At 36.2% G+C, this 16,301-nt stretch overlaps 1 protein-coding gene across 2 annotated transcripts in view; it reads right to left on the reverse strand.

The window, feature by feature from the left end:
- The window catches only part of MARCHF1 (membrane associated ring-CH-type finger 1), a 297,172-nt gene that overhangs the window by 192,119 nt on the left and 88,752 nt on the right, over positions 1 to 16,301 (reverse strand). Inside the window, exon 7 of one of the 2 annotated variants that reach the window (XM_069013621.1) lies at positions 5,966 to 6,181. The exons of the other annotated variant lie outside the window; for it this stretch is intronic. The gene's annotated coding sequence lies outside the window, so the exon portion shown is untranslated. The remainder of the gene's footprint in view (positions 1 to 5,965; positions 6,182 to 16,301) is intronic. 2 annotated transcript variants of the gene reach the window in all.

Below are 16,301 nucleotides of genomic sequence, written 5' to 3' on the forward strand. Positions count from 1 at the left end.
GCAAGACTTCTCAACATTTTAGAAACTAAAGTACAAGATGAACAATCTACTGATCTTCCAGCACACATTTTTATGGGGAAAGATGACACTTTCTGTTTTCCTCCTCTTTCCAAAATACATCATTCTGTCAGAAAACTGTGCAAGTCACAGAATCACAGAATGGGTAATGCTGGAAGCAAGCACAGTGGGTCACCTGGTCCAACCTCCCTGCTCAAGCAGAGTCATCCCAGAGCACATGGCACAGGATTGTGTCCAGACAGTCCTTGAATATCTCCAGTGAGGGAGACTCCACCACCTCTCTGGGCAACCTGTTCCAGTGTTCAAAAACCCACACAGTGAAGAAGTTCTTCCTCATATTCAGCTGGAACTTCCTGTGCATCAGTTTCTGCCCCATTGCCTCTTGTCCTATTGCTCAGCACCACCGAGCAGAGCCTGGCTCCACCCTCTGACACCCTCCCTTCAGACACTGACAGACACTGATGAGGTCCCCTCTCAGTTGTCTCTTTTCACGGCTGAACAGGCCCAGCTCCCTCAGCCTTTCCTCTTAAGAGAGATGCTCCTGTCCCTTCATCATCTTTGTCACCCTTCGCTGGACCCAATCCATGTCTCTCTTGTCCTGAGGAGCCCAGAAATGGACACAGCACTCCAGATGTGCCTCACCAGAGCTGAGTAGTGTAAGTCAGCAATAAAGTAAACTTTTAGCCATTTGAAAGTAGAGCTATTTTAATTAACAACAATTCACAGGATGTAGTAGTGATTTCAAGCTGATTTCCCTACATTTACAACTACCTTTCAGGTGTGATGTACTTTATGACTGTCTTCCTTCAGTGATTACAGAACTGCAGCTCACCTCTCTCTGCAGAGGTGATGCCAGAGGAGGAGACCCTTACTTACCAATAGCAACAGCAAAACCTGCCCCCTGAAAGGGACTCCCTGGCAATCAAACAAGAGAGCTTTATCCAGGGGGAGGAAAATGCTGCCCAGACCACCCCTCTTTAGCCTGTGGATGGCATTCCCTCTCAAATTTTGAGGAATGATTCTAAGAAGCCTCTAACCAGCAAGATTTTCATACTCGAAACATAATTTTTTGACAAAACCACAATCTGCCATGCTAGGCAAAATTCTACACGAGGTATTCAGATGAGCTATGAAGAACCAGGAAAAAAATCTCTTATGATTTCTAAATGAAACTGAAACAGCTTTCAGCACCCAAAGTGAATGACCTCATTTTATAAATACTACCTACCATAAAACAGCTTTAGCTTCACACATATACAGGTTTTCACAGGTAAGCTACTCAACCCCTGTTAAAACAGAATAAATACATTTATAAAATACTGGAAAACCTTTTAAGGATAGGAATATTGCTGTATATACTCTAAGTAGGAACATCAACCAAGAAAACTAACAACACAAAAATCCTAACATTCTAACCTTAGGTCACATTTAATAATACAAAATATTAGAAAAATGTTTTGAGTCAGATTCACGAAAAAATTAGTTTAAATAAAGTTGTTATCTTTTTAAAATATCAGTTTCGTATGGAAAGGAAATTTACGATTTTAACAAGGTTTAATATGTAGGTTATTCATGGCAGAATGGGACCTTTCATCTCCATTGTTTTCAAAAATATTTCTTGTTGGATACCAAATGTCATAGTTATATGTAAATCAAATTGGAATGCTTGAATAACGGTCAATAATTACATTTTTTTTCAGCTTTCTAGCTTTTAAAGCATTACATAAACTGGTACAGCTATGAGGTATTCAGCAAAGCCCCCTCTTACAGTAAGATTGCATGGCCCAAAAGTCTGCTTTTGCTCTTCAAGTCCTGTTTTATCCTGCACACAGACTAGGAACCACACAGAGATAAAAATTACGGAGAGCGGGTGGTCAGGAACTTTAATTCACAGCCCTGCTGCGAATGCTAGAGATGTCAGTCCTCCTGGGACCAAATGACAAACAAGTATCACTAAGGCACATCCTCCAGCAACCAGGTAGGTATGGAGGCTTCCTCTGTCTTTGTACTCATTGGAGACAGCTGCTCTAAACCTACGCATTGGAAGAGCAGAAATTTCTGTTTCATGGATTGGAATATCAATTACAGTAAAAAAGTATTATTCCCATTATGTGATTATACTCAACACTTTTACCTTCAGCCATCTTAAACAAAAGTACCTCACTAATCCTTACAGAAACTCTATGAAATAACTACTCATTACTGCAAGAAGCTAAACCACACATATTTGTGAAGTCAAATGAACTGAATAAAGGTAGTATGGCAGAGGTAATTCAATTCCAGATGTGTTAACTCACCTAACATCTAATCTTTTGGGAAGACATATTTTACAAGCTGGAAGATAGGTCTATAACCAAGAACTTTTATGTCGTTACACAAATGAAGCCAACACACAGGCTTTATATACAATGTACTTCAATCCAAAATTCAGAACTGCTATAAAGGATGAAGAAAACATGACTTTGTAAGAAAATAGTAAAACCAGAGGACCTAAATCAGTAACACACCGGTATTTATAATGTCTCCTACTTTTATCTCCTTGGTAAGAATTTAAAATCTGTCCACTCTTTCTGGTTGAGCAACATAAGCTATGCACGTGTGGAGAATATGCCCCCAACACTCCTATGAAAACCAGCTGTGTTGACAAAGTACCCAAATAAACCAGTAATGGAGACTCACTTATTTCATATGCACATTCAGGGGAATAAAGTCAAGCAATACCTTAAGTAGGCTACTGTTGATGTCAAAATGGATAATTTCTGGGGCAGAGTAAGTTTTTGATTCATTGTTCTTGTTTCCAATTTCCTATCTAAAAATTTGACAAAACTTAATATTGATTTTACACTGATGAAAATCTTTGACAGCTAGATAAAATACTTGACGTTTAAAGTTACCATGCAAAAACTAGTTTTTTGCTACATACTTTATCCCATTTTCTTCCTCCAAGTCACCTGTTTCTTTAAATATCAGGTCACCGATTTTTACGTATCTTAACCGCAATTAAAGCAATTAATTAGCTATGTGACACCATGAATCTTGAAACAGAATTTGTCTTAACATTATGTGTATTCCATTTAAAAAATACATACTTGCCCATGTGTTTGAAAGAGCTACTATATCCCAGTTTGCCATGACCTTTTTCATCAGATGCCAGAAGCAGAAACCCTTTTCCTGGTAGTATTCCTGCACACTTGTCAGCTATACCTAAAATACCCTTCAGTGCAGCCATCCTACTTTAAAGGTACATCACCAATTCCCCAGAAGAAATTAGCATGAGAAATAAATGGTCAAATATTTTGAAGCCCTTTGCAATTCATTCACCATCCTGAAACCACACCACAGATGTTCTATGTCCCGATTTTTTAAAATAATTTTTCTTCAAAGCTTTTGTTTTACGAGCACACAAATCAGAAGGCAGTAAAAATTCCTACCCTAAGCCTGGATCAGAAGTTCACTCAACCAACAACCTTTGGCAAACTTTACTGAGGTTTGAATTGTGCCAGCAACATTGCCAGCATACCCAGTACTACTGTGGTACGTTCCACCATGCCATGCCCTCATTTCTAATTAGCAAAGATGTGTATGGTGTCCTTTGAGTTTAAAAAACAAGCGAACACGTGTACTCCATTTCTGTACTGGGGAAGGAGGGGTTGTGAATGTGTGTAACACACAGTGTATAGGAAAGTTGCTGGGTTTAGAGGCGTGACAGCAACAGTAAACTCAAAATTTTCTCTCATAAATTTTCATTACTGACCAAGCTGTTTCTTAATATTTCAGAAATATGTAACATTTTTTAGACACATTTTGTTTAAGACCTTAAGCAACCCATTATTTTCACTAGCTGGTATTCTCCCTTGGAAAAAGGGTACCAAACAGCCTTTTAAAATATAGGTTATCTTGAAGATGTTTATCTTGGCAATACACACACAAGCAGGTTTTAAGTTACTCTGAAAAGTATGACCATAAAAAGTAAAAATTCTGTCACAAAAACATTGTTCAACAACTAAAATATTTATTTTCATATAAATGTTTTTCCCTCTAGAGGCTAAAAACTATCACTGTTTTGCTAGTCAGTGAAATCAAAATACAGTCCTATATGCTAAGATAATTTCTTGTGTCTTCTCAACACCTTACCTACAAATGAAATAGAACCATTATAGATCAGCAATTGACTTCATTTCCTTCGGTGAAAAAACTAAAAATTCGAGCTAGAGAATCAAAATTGAAAGTGATAGCATTGCTGTAAACATTTATACTGCTGCTATTTTCCTTCTGTGAATGTATATAGCTTCTCATTATAACACTAATATGAATGAGACCATACACTAACTTCATTACCTTCAAAACACCTGGATAATTTAGCTTTAGTTTTCAGTGTAAATTTAGGAGATTGCATATATCAAGGCTTACTGTGATTTGTTTTCATTATTGTAATCTTAAATGAGTTGAATGGCCCACCAAATAAAACACAACCAAGCTTAAAATTGAAAAAGCAGCCAAACATTTATTTTAGTTAATCTACCAGCACACCAGTATTCAGTCTCCCCTTAATTTTAGAAACATTATAATTTATTCTTGAAGAAGTCATAAATAGCATCCTTATCAGAATGGCCATTTATAACACTCAGAAGGCTTTAATGTTTTATGGACATAGACACACACCAAAGAAGATGGAACAGGAATTTACCTCCATACAATACTAACTATATTAAATTTCAGGTGTTCCTAGGAAGCCTAGTGATTAGTAGAGCATGCTTTGGAAATTGAACTGAGGCGGGAAATTTTACTTGAAAATTGAAAAGTTTTGAATATACTTCTCCAAATTTATTTATAGACACATACAGAATGTGCCTCATAGTAACTAATATTCAATTTACACTGGAATGTCTTTGAAAGACAAACCACTTCGTTTTTTGAAACAAGCATCTCAGTACTTAGATCTGTTGCAGCAACTCTGCAAAGTGAAATTTTCCATTTAAGCAATGGCTTGATACATAGATGAAAACAAAATCCAAATTGTAACTATCTTGAAAAAGTCACCTGTTTGAACTTTATCCCAAAGGCCATCTGGATTTGCATACACAATTATCATTATTTTAGGATGGCAATCTTGGTAATCACATTAATGCAGAAGAATTCATAGGTATTTGATATTCTCACAGGAAAGACTCGTTTCTTTGGATGCAATTTAGAAAAATCAAACATTCTTCAAATATACCACTTTCTACAGTATATAAACTCATCACTTTCACTATTAAAAAAATTACATGATGTAACATTCTTCCAGCTTATTTTGCATTGTTTTGCCCCTAAAGCAGATCTTTAGATATCCTTCCTGGAATAGACTTCAGCCTTCTGTCTGTATCATCTTCTTTTATCATCACTACTGTTATCAAAAGTCTCTGTCACTTGAATCCTTTAGATAAAAAGGGCATGTAATATCCAGGTTTTTCCTTACAGACTAGAATTACAGAATATGCTGAGTTGGAAAGGACCTATCAGGATCATTGAGTCCAACTCCTGGCCCTGTACAGGACACCCCAAGAATGACACTACGTGCCTACGGGCGTTATCAAGATAACTAGTTAGAACAAAAGCACAATTTTGAATCCTGTCTTTAAGAGGCATTCATAAATACTTCACAAAGTAGAAAATTTAAGAATGTAAGTTGCCTCAATTTGAGTGATTTTTGCTCTTTGAATAGACTTACAAATATGTTTTTTCAATGTATACTTAATGTTCACCTCAGGAACTAGACAATCAGTAATTAACAGCCCACACTTCCAATTTGCAACTTCAGTCATTCCCTTGGCATTATTACTTGATGCAACATTTACTATTATTAATCTATTATATTTGAATTAGACTGATATTACAACTGAACTTGCATCAATTTGAATTACCTATGTTACAGAAAGTTAAAAATCACTATTATGCACATTCCTACCTCCTTAATCTTTATTAGAGCTTCCAGCTTTGCAGTGTTGTAAATACAATCTTCATTACACGAGGATATGTAGAAAATACGCAAACAGAATTTATCAAGTACCAGAAATTCAAATGGCACATTTTTACAGAATTTGAAAATGGCAGATGCTGCAGGTTCCAGGACCTTCAAAAGATAACAAAATCCATGACTGGGATCCAGGCTCACTTCTTCCCCCTATTTTTATTGATGAAAAAAATAACTGAATAACTTGCAGTATGTTACTGCAACTCTGATAGAGTTGCTATTAATTATGCATATTTTCACAAGGACTTGTATCCAAAACTTTTGGCACAACAGTGTAGAGATTTTCAAAAAATTAAATATCTGAAACAAATAGCAAGTCACTGTCCTAAACAAATATTGTGTGCATTATAAACTTTATATATCAGTTCATCATATCCAACTTATCTCTTTATTTTAAAACTATCACACTTAAATTTAGAAGGGTATAAAATTTTCTCTGAAAACTATCATTTTTAATTTCATAACATTCAAAAAACTTTTTTCCTGATCTAATTTTTTGTAGCTTTATTTGCTTCTCATTTTTCCTCCACAGAACATCCAGACAGGTATGCAAATCACTTAGCTGTCCATGGCTGTTTTTAAAGAGTTGACCAAGTCTATCTTAGAATTTTAAAGCCTCTGGTGAGAAAGTATCTAGCTTAGAAATACTAATAAAACTTACAAATGCTAACTTTGTATATGTATGGGTTTCATGTAAAATTTCAGTCATGGAGATAACAAAACTGACTTTGTGCACGGTGATAAATACATATTGGTTCCTTACTGTACACTTCCACTGAATTCCATACAGAAGAACATAGAGCTAAAAGATTCATGCACAACAGACAAGTGAAACCAGACACAAAGGAAGACTGTTTACAAGGAGTGGGAGTATCCGTGGATATAAGGAACTAGCGAGCAAAATAGGACCAGATAGCCCTGCAACTTCAAGTCACTCCAGTTCTTCTGGTGGTATAAACAAACCATGTTTATCTTGGATCTGATGTCATTACCGTTTCAATTCTAGCTACTGAACTGTATAGTCATAGAGTTAATATTTTTAGCACATGCAGTTAAAATGGCAGCAGAACCCACTTCCCCATTCACTGAATGCTCTGAAGAATAGGTTCAGAAGAATATCTGTGCTCACTTACAGGTCAGAAGCTTGAAAGTTTACCAGCATCTTTCTGCACCACAGTTCATCTAGAGAATGCACAGTATGAACTTTTTAGCAGTTTTCCCCAGAGGCAGTAGTGCTAAAAAAAACCCCAGGGATTTCTTCTCAGCTGCCTAAGCATGTAATATTTATTTGAGTTCTTAAATATTTCCATCTACACACTCTCTGGAGGCAACTCCGCCATCTTCCATGACAGCACTACCCAATTCCTCAGGCTGTCTCATCTTTCATCACCTTTCTTTCTTCCTCTGCAAATACTCTTGTGAAACTCTACTGCTTCTGTCTTTTAAGTCTATCCTCCTTTGTCATTCTTTCTGCTAAAATACTCATCCCTCTGTCAGCCTGTCTTGAAAAAGACATTTTCCACCTGGTTTGCTTTCTCTGCTTCATCCAAAACTCCTCCCTTCAGCTGCTTCCCCAGCTATATTTTTTAGAAGTTTTTCATTTGCTTGCCTTGCCTGCCATCCACTTTCCACATTCAGTCCAAGGAGATAACAAACGGATTTCTGTGGTATAATCCTATTACATTTTTCTCTCAGCACAACATCCCTAAAGTGTACTTTAAAATGAGCCTCCAAAAGCTTCTAGTGGCTCCTACCTCCATGTGGAAACACCAGGGTGTCAGCCAACTTACTGATTTGACTTGGATGTGTCAAAATCAATGTCTCTAGAGCCATATTCCTCAGAATCTTCTTCTCACATGATAAAAAAAAAAATCAAATTAATTTGGAATAAAACACTACTAAATTACTGGAACATTTTTCAGTCCAAAAATAGTCCCACCAATTTTCAATTCATTTTAGATTTTTTTTTTCCTTTAACACCTTTTTAACACTCCAATTTTAATGGCAAACTGGATTATTACATTGAACTTTACGAAGAACAATACATTACCATTACTTTGGGCTGTTTCCGAGTAACAAAATAATTCTAGACAAAATGTCATTATGCTAAGAATTTGTGGCTTACAGCTGTAGGTCTTCTCAATGAGTCTATGCATGTCCTAACACTGCTCTGTGGTATTCACAAATTGCAGTACCTACAGCTGAAATGCTGCTAGATTAATACTGGTGCTACCTGTCCCTGCCTGCCAAGAACAAACAAACAGAAAAGATGCCATTTACAGTTCCTGGGAATATTGTCTAAAACTGACTATAAATCTGAAGCCTCTGCGAAGTCACTGCAATTTTCTATAAATATTTTTCCCTAGTGACTGAGATAGGGGATTTGTGACATTTTGAGGCAACAATGCCCATGAAGAACAGCAGGAGACAGGACAGGAAAGAGTTTCAGCAACTAAATATGGAGCTAGCTACAGAATCCATCTCACCTTCAAAATGTTTCAGAGTTGAATAACAGGGCTGATGGAGTAATCAATGCTACAAGCACCTATTTCACAGGACCTTTGTTGGCTCAGAAAGAACCAATTCGTTGAATAAAGTTTATCAAGGGAGAAGAAAAGAAATTGAAACCTAAGACTTGTTAGATACTACTGAAAAGAGAGACAAGCCTCTAGCATTTGTAGTTTCCATTAAAAAAAGCCAGCCAAACCTTCCCATTGTTAATGGCTGCCCAAATAGGAAGATGGAGTGATGGACTGAAGCTTTTTACTTTTTTTTCCATCAGTATCTTACACATAGCCATCCAGAAAGTAAAATTCAAAAGTGTCTTCCCAATCCTTCCCCACAGTATTTTTATTTTTAAGACAATATTTACTTAGCTATAAAGGGATACCTAGTAGGTACCTAGAGAGCTGCAACTTTTAAGTCTGCAAATTTTTGTTTAATAGGAAAACCAGACAGTTCCTACCAGTAAGCAAATAAAAACACACCAATTCCTTTGAACACTTCAGCCAGTTGAACAGAGAAGCTAAATACACTGCTGTAATAAACCACTTTATTAATACAAACCGCTCCACAAATAGGCTGCAAGAATTCCATTGAGAGCTGACTCTCACACATATGACAGATTCCAAAAAAAACATAAAAAAAAAACAAACCAAAAAAAACCTGTAGCATGCAGACAGATATAGGTATGTAGACAATATAGATATTTATATATCTAGATAATATAGATATATAAATCAGCAATTCTAACAGTTCTTCATGCACATTAAGATAAACTTTTTGCCACTGTTACCATTAAGCAGCAACTTGAAACACTTGGCATTTACTGTTCCAGAGAGTTTACTACCCTTCAAGTAGAGCTTCAAAAGGAGGCAGACACTGGTGGCTCTCAAATATTCAAAAATACTGGGCAACTCAGCTTAAAAAATCTGAATTGAAATAACCATCCTGCTGGTTTATCAAAGTCACTAACCCAATTTGATTTATGGAGCCCTTGAAGTGCTCCATTATGGGTTGACACGTCGCTGTACGAAGTTTTATCTATGTACACAACTGTGCTGTAGATGATTTGTGCAGCCACATGCGCCTGACTTTTGCTGCTTTATTACTGAACACAGCAAGAGCACTACTCTACCAGTACACACAACAGCTGTGAAGTTTTCTATAACTTTATTTAGACAAACATTTCACACTAGTCACGTAACAGAGGCTCCTGACAGCAAGTTCTAACCTATGTTATTTATCATGACAAGAAATCAGGAGCAATCCGTGCACTAGCTGTGACTGAATTTAATACCTGAGTGTATGTGAATTGATTAAGGCAGAATAAGGCAACTGTATGGAGATTGAAATCTTACCAGTCAGCACTAACTACTGGAAATAACTTGGACTAGGACAAGAACCATCAGTCTAGGCTAAGAATGCTGACCAAAAAGCACAGAAGACTACAAACGTAACAAAAGCAAAGCAGCAGAACAGCTATTTTACAGCATCCAGAGGAACTTCTGTGATAAAAGTACTCTTCCATGCAATCACTTGGTCTTGTTCTAGAAAATGCAACAGTTAACAGAATTAAAATACAACTTCTCCTTATAAGCAGCCCTTCAAGGCTAAATACAGTGGAGCAAATCAGTGTTCTTTGTTTTTGTTGTAAATCTGACTATTGGTAGTAGTTAACCTTCTCCTGCCAGACAGCTGAGAGTTCCCAAAACTTTCATAGGGAAGCTGCATAACTCTATCCAAAAAGGACACTCAAAACTTGCCTGGAAGAGCACCTTCTCCAGCCTATACCATGTTGAACATGAGGTTGGACGTGGGCCCTCCAGAAGTACCTGCCAACCTACATTTGTCAGTGATTCATCAGCTGTGAGTGAGGGCTGCCCCGAGTAGTTTCTGCTACCCACTTCACTACCAATATCTACAGTGTTTGGGAGTGCTTTTGCCTCTTCCCCTTCCCTCCATTTGAGGGAATCAGACACTAGGTTTTCCTCACAGTGATGCAGAAACAAGTCAGAAATAAGTCATCTGCATATAAAGACTTGAAAGACAGGCTCTTTGCAGACCTTAGGTTTAGACCTAAAGGCCTGTTCTGAATTAATTTTTGAATAAGACTGCCCATTAACATAAAAAGACTACAGAAAGTCAAATTCTAAATTAAATACCAAAGCTAGATATCTGAATTCTCCTAACCCCCCAATACTCAAAAGTTTTGAAAATGTTACTGCTTAATTTCTTGAAAATTATACACCAGCCTGAAACCAACTTGAAATCTAACTTACAAATATATCAGAAGGCCTCTAATTTTAGTTTTTAAAAAATATTTAGAAATCAATTGCTAAGAATTTCTTTCACCTACAACAGCATTTCAAAAATACAAAGCCATGGACAGTACATGAAAAAACTAATCAAACTTCAAGATGTATCAAACACTTGGATACTGGAAAAGCTGCTTGGCTACACAGGGTGTGGGGATTTTTTTACTTTCACAGTGGGTCTCTTCAGCAGCTTCTGGAGCTTCAGATGTTCTGTATAAATTATTCCTTCCTTCAACAAGGAAACAGCTTCTCTGTGGAAAGCAGTGTGGCCAAACAAACAAAATAAATTGGAACAGGATTGAATAGAATAAAAAATTGCTGAACATAGATTTGGTGGCAAACAACAACCAGTCAACACAATTACACCCTTAAAAAGCATATTTTCCCTGGCACTTCATTGACCTCTAAAAATTTCCCATTTTGAATTAACTAATGGATAACAATAAGTCATCATACCAAGAAAATTTTCATCTCTTCTGAACTATCACGAACTGGTAACAAGTACAGCAGGTTTCCCATACAAAAACACAAGATGAATTAGAAGAACAAGCTCTTCATGTCTTTGTGTTCTCCTTCTGTAGCATTAGGTAATCAGACATCAATTTATTCTTCCACAGCTCCATGCATTGATTATATGAATGAAATCTATTGCCAGCAGAGAGCTTCTTGTTAGATTGTATTAAAGGGCACGAACGCATTATTTCCTCTCCTTGGTTTGTTCTATCCACAGAACAGAGTTAAAGAGTCTGTCTAAACTCTAAGGGAATCACTGCCTGTAACAGAAAATATAAAATTACTCTTTGAGAGAAAGCACTGCCATCTTCCTCAACTATAAGCCTCCTTTCAGTAACAAAGTAATCAAAGAGATGAGTGGGGTTTTTTGGTTAAACATAACCAAGATTCAGTCAAGGTACCTCCATGCACATAACGTACAGAATTATTCCCAGATATAACTGGAGCCTTGAGAACATGAAAGTGTGTTTTTCAAGCCAGTTGAAATAGACAAACACACCTCAGGTCAAGTTTTTAAGCAAACTGTGGGAAAGGAAAGACAGCTTGCTACTATTGATGCACCCTTGTGCATGCTCTTACTCTCTACTCCACCACCCATCCAAATGTTACTATCTTTATGTTCTTCATCTTTAAACATTGACAGAGAAGATGTGAGGGGGAGGGAAAAGAAGGAAAAGAAAGGAAAAAGGCAAATAAAAAAATGTCAAATGTTTATGAAATTAATAAATTGATTTACTGCAGCATAAAAAGAAAGAGAAGATTTAAGAGGTTTTGACCTCTTCCTTGGACAGCATATAGAGGATCAACTCTAACTGCAATATTTTACAACAGATTGTGTTTCAGAAGAGATGTTCATACGGGGCAGGGCTGAAGCACTCTACAGCCGTTCATGCAGAGGCACTTTGTTCCCAAAAGGTAAAATCAATATAATATTCATCAGAAAGCTTTACAGAAATGGGGGTAAAAGAGGGACTGTCACGCAGCATGGTATAGTGTCAAATATAAGCTTTTCCTTCCCCAGAATGCAACTTTTCTTTTTTTTTCCTTTTTTTTTTTTTTTAAGTCTGCTTAGAAAACACCATTAAGTGCAGGAAGGCAGAGAACTTCCATTTGATCCTCACTATATTAGCACTGCCAACAAATTTGAATGCCTTAGAGTATCATTAAAGATCAGTTTTCCAATGCTATTTTGGAATCAAATGAACAAGTCAAACCTCATGAATATTGTGACTAAAAAGAAACCCTAAAGAAGTCATTCAATAAGGATGGAAAATGGATACAATGTAGTTTGCCTGTTACATACTTCACAAGTGTTCATTCCAGACTGGAATTTTAAGCAACTTTTAACCAAAGCCAAAAAGCAGCCTCTTTATCTAACCAGAAAATACATTACAACATTAAAAAATACAAGTCCCTCATAGAACAAAGAACAAACAAATATACAGTGGAAAAAAGAATAATGCATGCTTGAAATAGACACAGACAATTAAAAAAAAAGAGAGAGATGGATGGACCAATTTTTGTTCTTCCTTTTTCCTCCTTTGAAATAAACTAGTTCCATAAATACCAGATTAGATTTTTTTCCATTTCACACAGCTTCAACTGGAACTTAACAAAAGCACAATCCTTTTGCTCAAATTCTTACTTGAATTTATTTATGTACTGAAGATCTCAAGCACACACTAAGTTGAACCGTAGAAAAGTCAGTGCCTACAGCAGCAGAGCATCTTCTCAAAAGTCCTACCCATGTTTATAAATTACACCTTCATATCTTCCCATCACCCAAATTAAAGGTCATATCCCTTTTTCTGTGTAACTCTCATCCAGATTTAGGGAAACTGTACTTTGATAAAGTTACCTGGGAGGCAGAGGCAAAAAAAATAAAACAATAGAAGTCAGACAACTGTGTTATGAGTTTTACAAACAGGAAATCCAAACTATTCCAAAACCAAGGTTGCTGCAAATTAACAACACTGCAGACTTGGATATATAGCATTAGATACATATGAAAATGAAGTCTGTCTGAATGCCAAGACACAACAGAAATGTTGCAAGCAAAGATTAGTCATGTGTTTGACAACTCTCTACATTCAAATAGTGCTCTTCACAGAAAATTACAGCAGGCCTTGGCACAAGTGCTCGGAAAGCTAGGAAGTGCGAAGGGAGTCATTGAAATGTTTCCCAACAGACAAAGAACAAATAAGAAAAATTTTTCTTTGCAGAAAATCCTACAATATATCAAGCATAAAGATAAAAATCATTTCCACACAGGAAAGACATTTTTGGTAGGTTTACTGAACAAAAGATGGATGGTTTCATAACTCAAGGCACCAAATAACTTTTAATAAATAAAATAAAATAACTCAATTCTGAGGAACAAACACAGAAGAAAGTGGAATAATGCCTAATACTATCAGTGAAAAGCCAATAAAATGTCAGGGAAAGGAAATAACAGTGTGAGGAAAAAAGCTTGGACTCTGCCATTTACAGACTGTAAGGTAGAGACTGAAGACAGAAGGGAAAGAAAAATATAAAGTGCAATGGTTTTCACTTCTGAAAGCATGGATGAAAAGAAATAATTAGAGAACAAAGAAGAGGAAAAAAACCTAACTAGACTTGGCAAGCTTCTTTGCAGGTTTTCTTTGTCATGAGTTTGTGGGGCTTTTTCTTCCCCTCCCAATTTAGGTGCATAAAGAAAAGATAGTGGCGATACAGGGAAACAACTAAAGATTGTGACAAGCTTCCAGAAATCAAGGTTTACACCCAATTTACAAGATTTTGGAAAAGCTGCTAGTTTTTTGAGTCAAAAATCAAGCATAATTTTGTACATACATAAAAAAAAATACATGGTATCATTATTTGTCGTGCACTTCTGCCAAATTCTGAATTCTCTGATTCAGCAGTCATTTAGCAAACAGATGGACCAAAAAAGAGATTTACTCAATAATTTAGGAAGCATATGCAAGAGAGGCATGAAAGTTTCTGATCACTTACCAAGCATTTGAAACATGATTATGGCATTCACTGACCAACCATTCAAAAAAATCAAAATATATCTAAAATGAATTGCATACATATACAGCAACTTAATAGTATTGCTACAACGTGATAATTTGTAGCTTCAGGAAGACATTTCTAGTGTAAAAATAAGGTGGAGACAAAAAAGTTCTCAATCTTTCAATGAAGTGTCATAGCAATCAACAGCCTTAACAGCAGATGTTCCTCAAGCTTATGCTCAAGTGGGGTGACGTCAAAGCCGACGTGTGCTCTTCCCACCCATTTGTTCTGTGACAGCCATGAAAGAACTCATCAGGCCAATTATGACTTAGTGTTGAGATTCTAAACCATTTGTAAGGAAAGCAAAATATCCCCAGGGACAGTAAACCTTACATATTACAGCTATGCAATTCAAAATTAAAATGAGCATTTTATCTCGGAGTGCAAAATACCCTCGAAGTTCACTAAAAATAGCAACTCTGTATTCAACAGATTCCCATTAAAGTATATAACAGCAGGAATGAAAGACTGAGACATTTATGGATAACATTGTGGCTGAAAATCTTTCCACCACTTCCCACTTAGTTAAGCTTCTCCTACAAAAATCTTACAGACTCTAATAAATATCTACTAGTATTAATTCTGTTCATGAATTCCACCCATTATGTAGCACTTATGCTAACCAGGTCTTTGCAGAATTTTCAGCTATATATTAGCCACAGAAGTCAAATGAGCATCAAAATTATCCTGATTTAGGAAAATGTCTATCGGTTTTAAACTGCCGCTGTGCTTTTATTCAGCTTTGGTACTTCTGAAAAAAATCTCTCTCGGTTCCTTCAGTAAGGATCTCCAAGGGGCTGAGAGAAGAGAAAACCCACTGAAAAACTCTGTTTGAACTACTAAGAGAAAAAACTAGTCTCTGCTTTAGGAAGCATAATTATGAAAAGGGAATGAGGTGAATAAACACAAAATATAAATGACAAAGTGTTGAAATATACAATAACCAATTCTCTGAATAAAAAAAAAAGCACCTCTCTACTGTTCAAATTTTTTGTTATACTTGTTATTTCAAAGACCATCTAAGTCATTAAATGCATCAAAAACCACTGCAAAATGTTTCTCAAGTGACACAAAACTTACAGAAGGAAAAATAATTACATACAGCTTAATAAAAACACAGAAGAAATTTCAAACAACGTTTTCTCTGTACTGGTGTATAAAGGCAAGAAAAAGAAAAAAAAACAGCCTGCAAAATAAAAAAAGTAGCACTTAAAAGAGCATACCCAAAGCTTAGCTGATTTTGCCAGTGATTAGATCAAATTTGATGTAACATTTAGGAAATGAAATCTTGCAAGTATTTTAAAGTAATTGTCTGATCTTATTCTATTGTTTCATCCTATCTGGAATCAGCAAAACAAGTGCTATCTCTGGTTATCTTATCCAGGTATAAATTGAATCTATTCAGGTAAAGTCTAGATATTTTGCAGAAATGCTTGTACCTCTGTGGAAGTTGGACAAATTAAATAAAAGAAATGCAACAGAATTATTCTAAACACAGAGATTTGCGAATGGTCAGGTAACAAATGGGAAATATATCCAAAAACCTAAAATATTCCTTTGTCCCAGGGAAACATTACATTGTTGTCAGGTTTTCACAGTCCCCTTTTTCCTCCTGCTAGTGTCCATATTACTATTATTCAGCCCTTTCCCATCATTCAATATCTACCAAAAGAGTAAGGACTGACAACTCAGAAACTCTAACCATACGATTACAAATGAAGCCCAAGTGACATTTAAAACTTTAAGTCACCATTTGCTTTGTAAGAGACTGCATTCTAGCAGCAACATAAATTACAGTCTGCAGGCTTCAACCATCAACTTCCCCATCATCCCTTCAACTTGTTGACCCTATGAGAACAAGATGAGCAGTTTCCTTAAAACAA

Source organism: Aphelocoma coerulescens, chromosome 4 (genome assembly GCF_041296385.1).
Source record: "Aphelocoma coerulescens isolate FSJ_1873_10779 chromosome 4, UR_Acoe_1.0, whole genome shotgun sequence".
NCBI classification, from domain to species: Eukaryota; Metazoa; Chordata; class Aves; order Passeriformes; family Corvidae; genus Aphelocoma; species Aphelocoma coerulescens.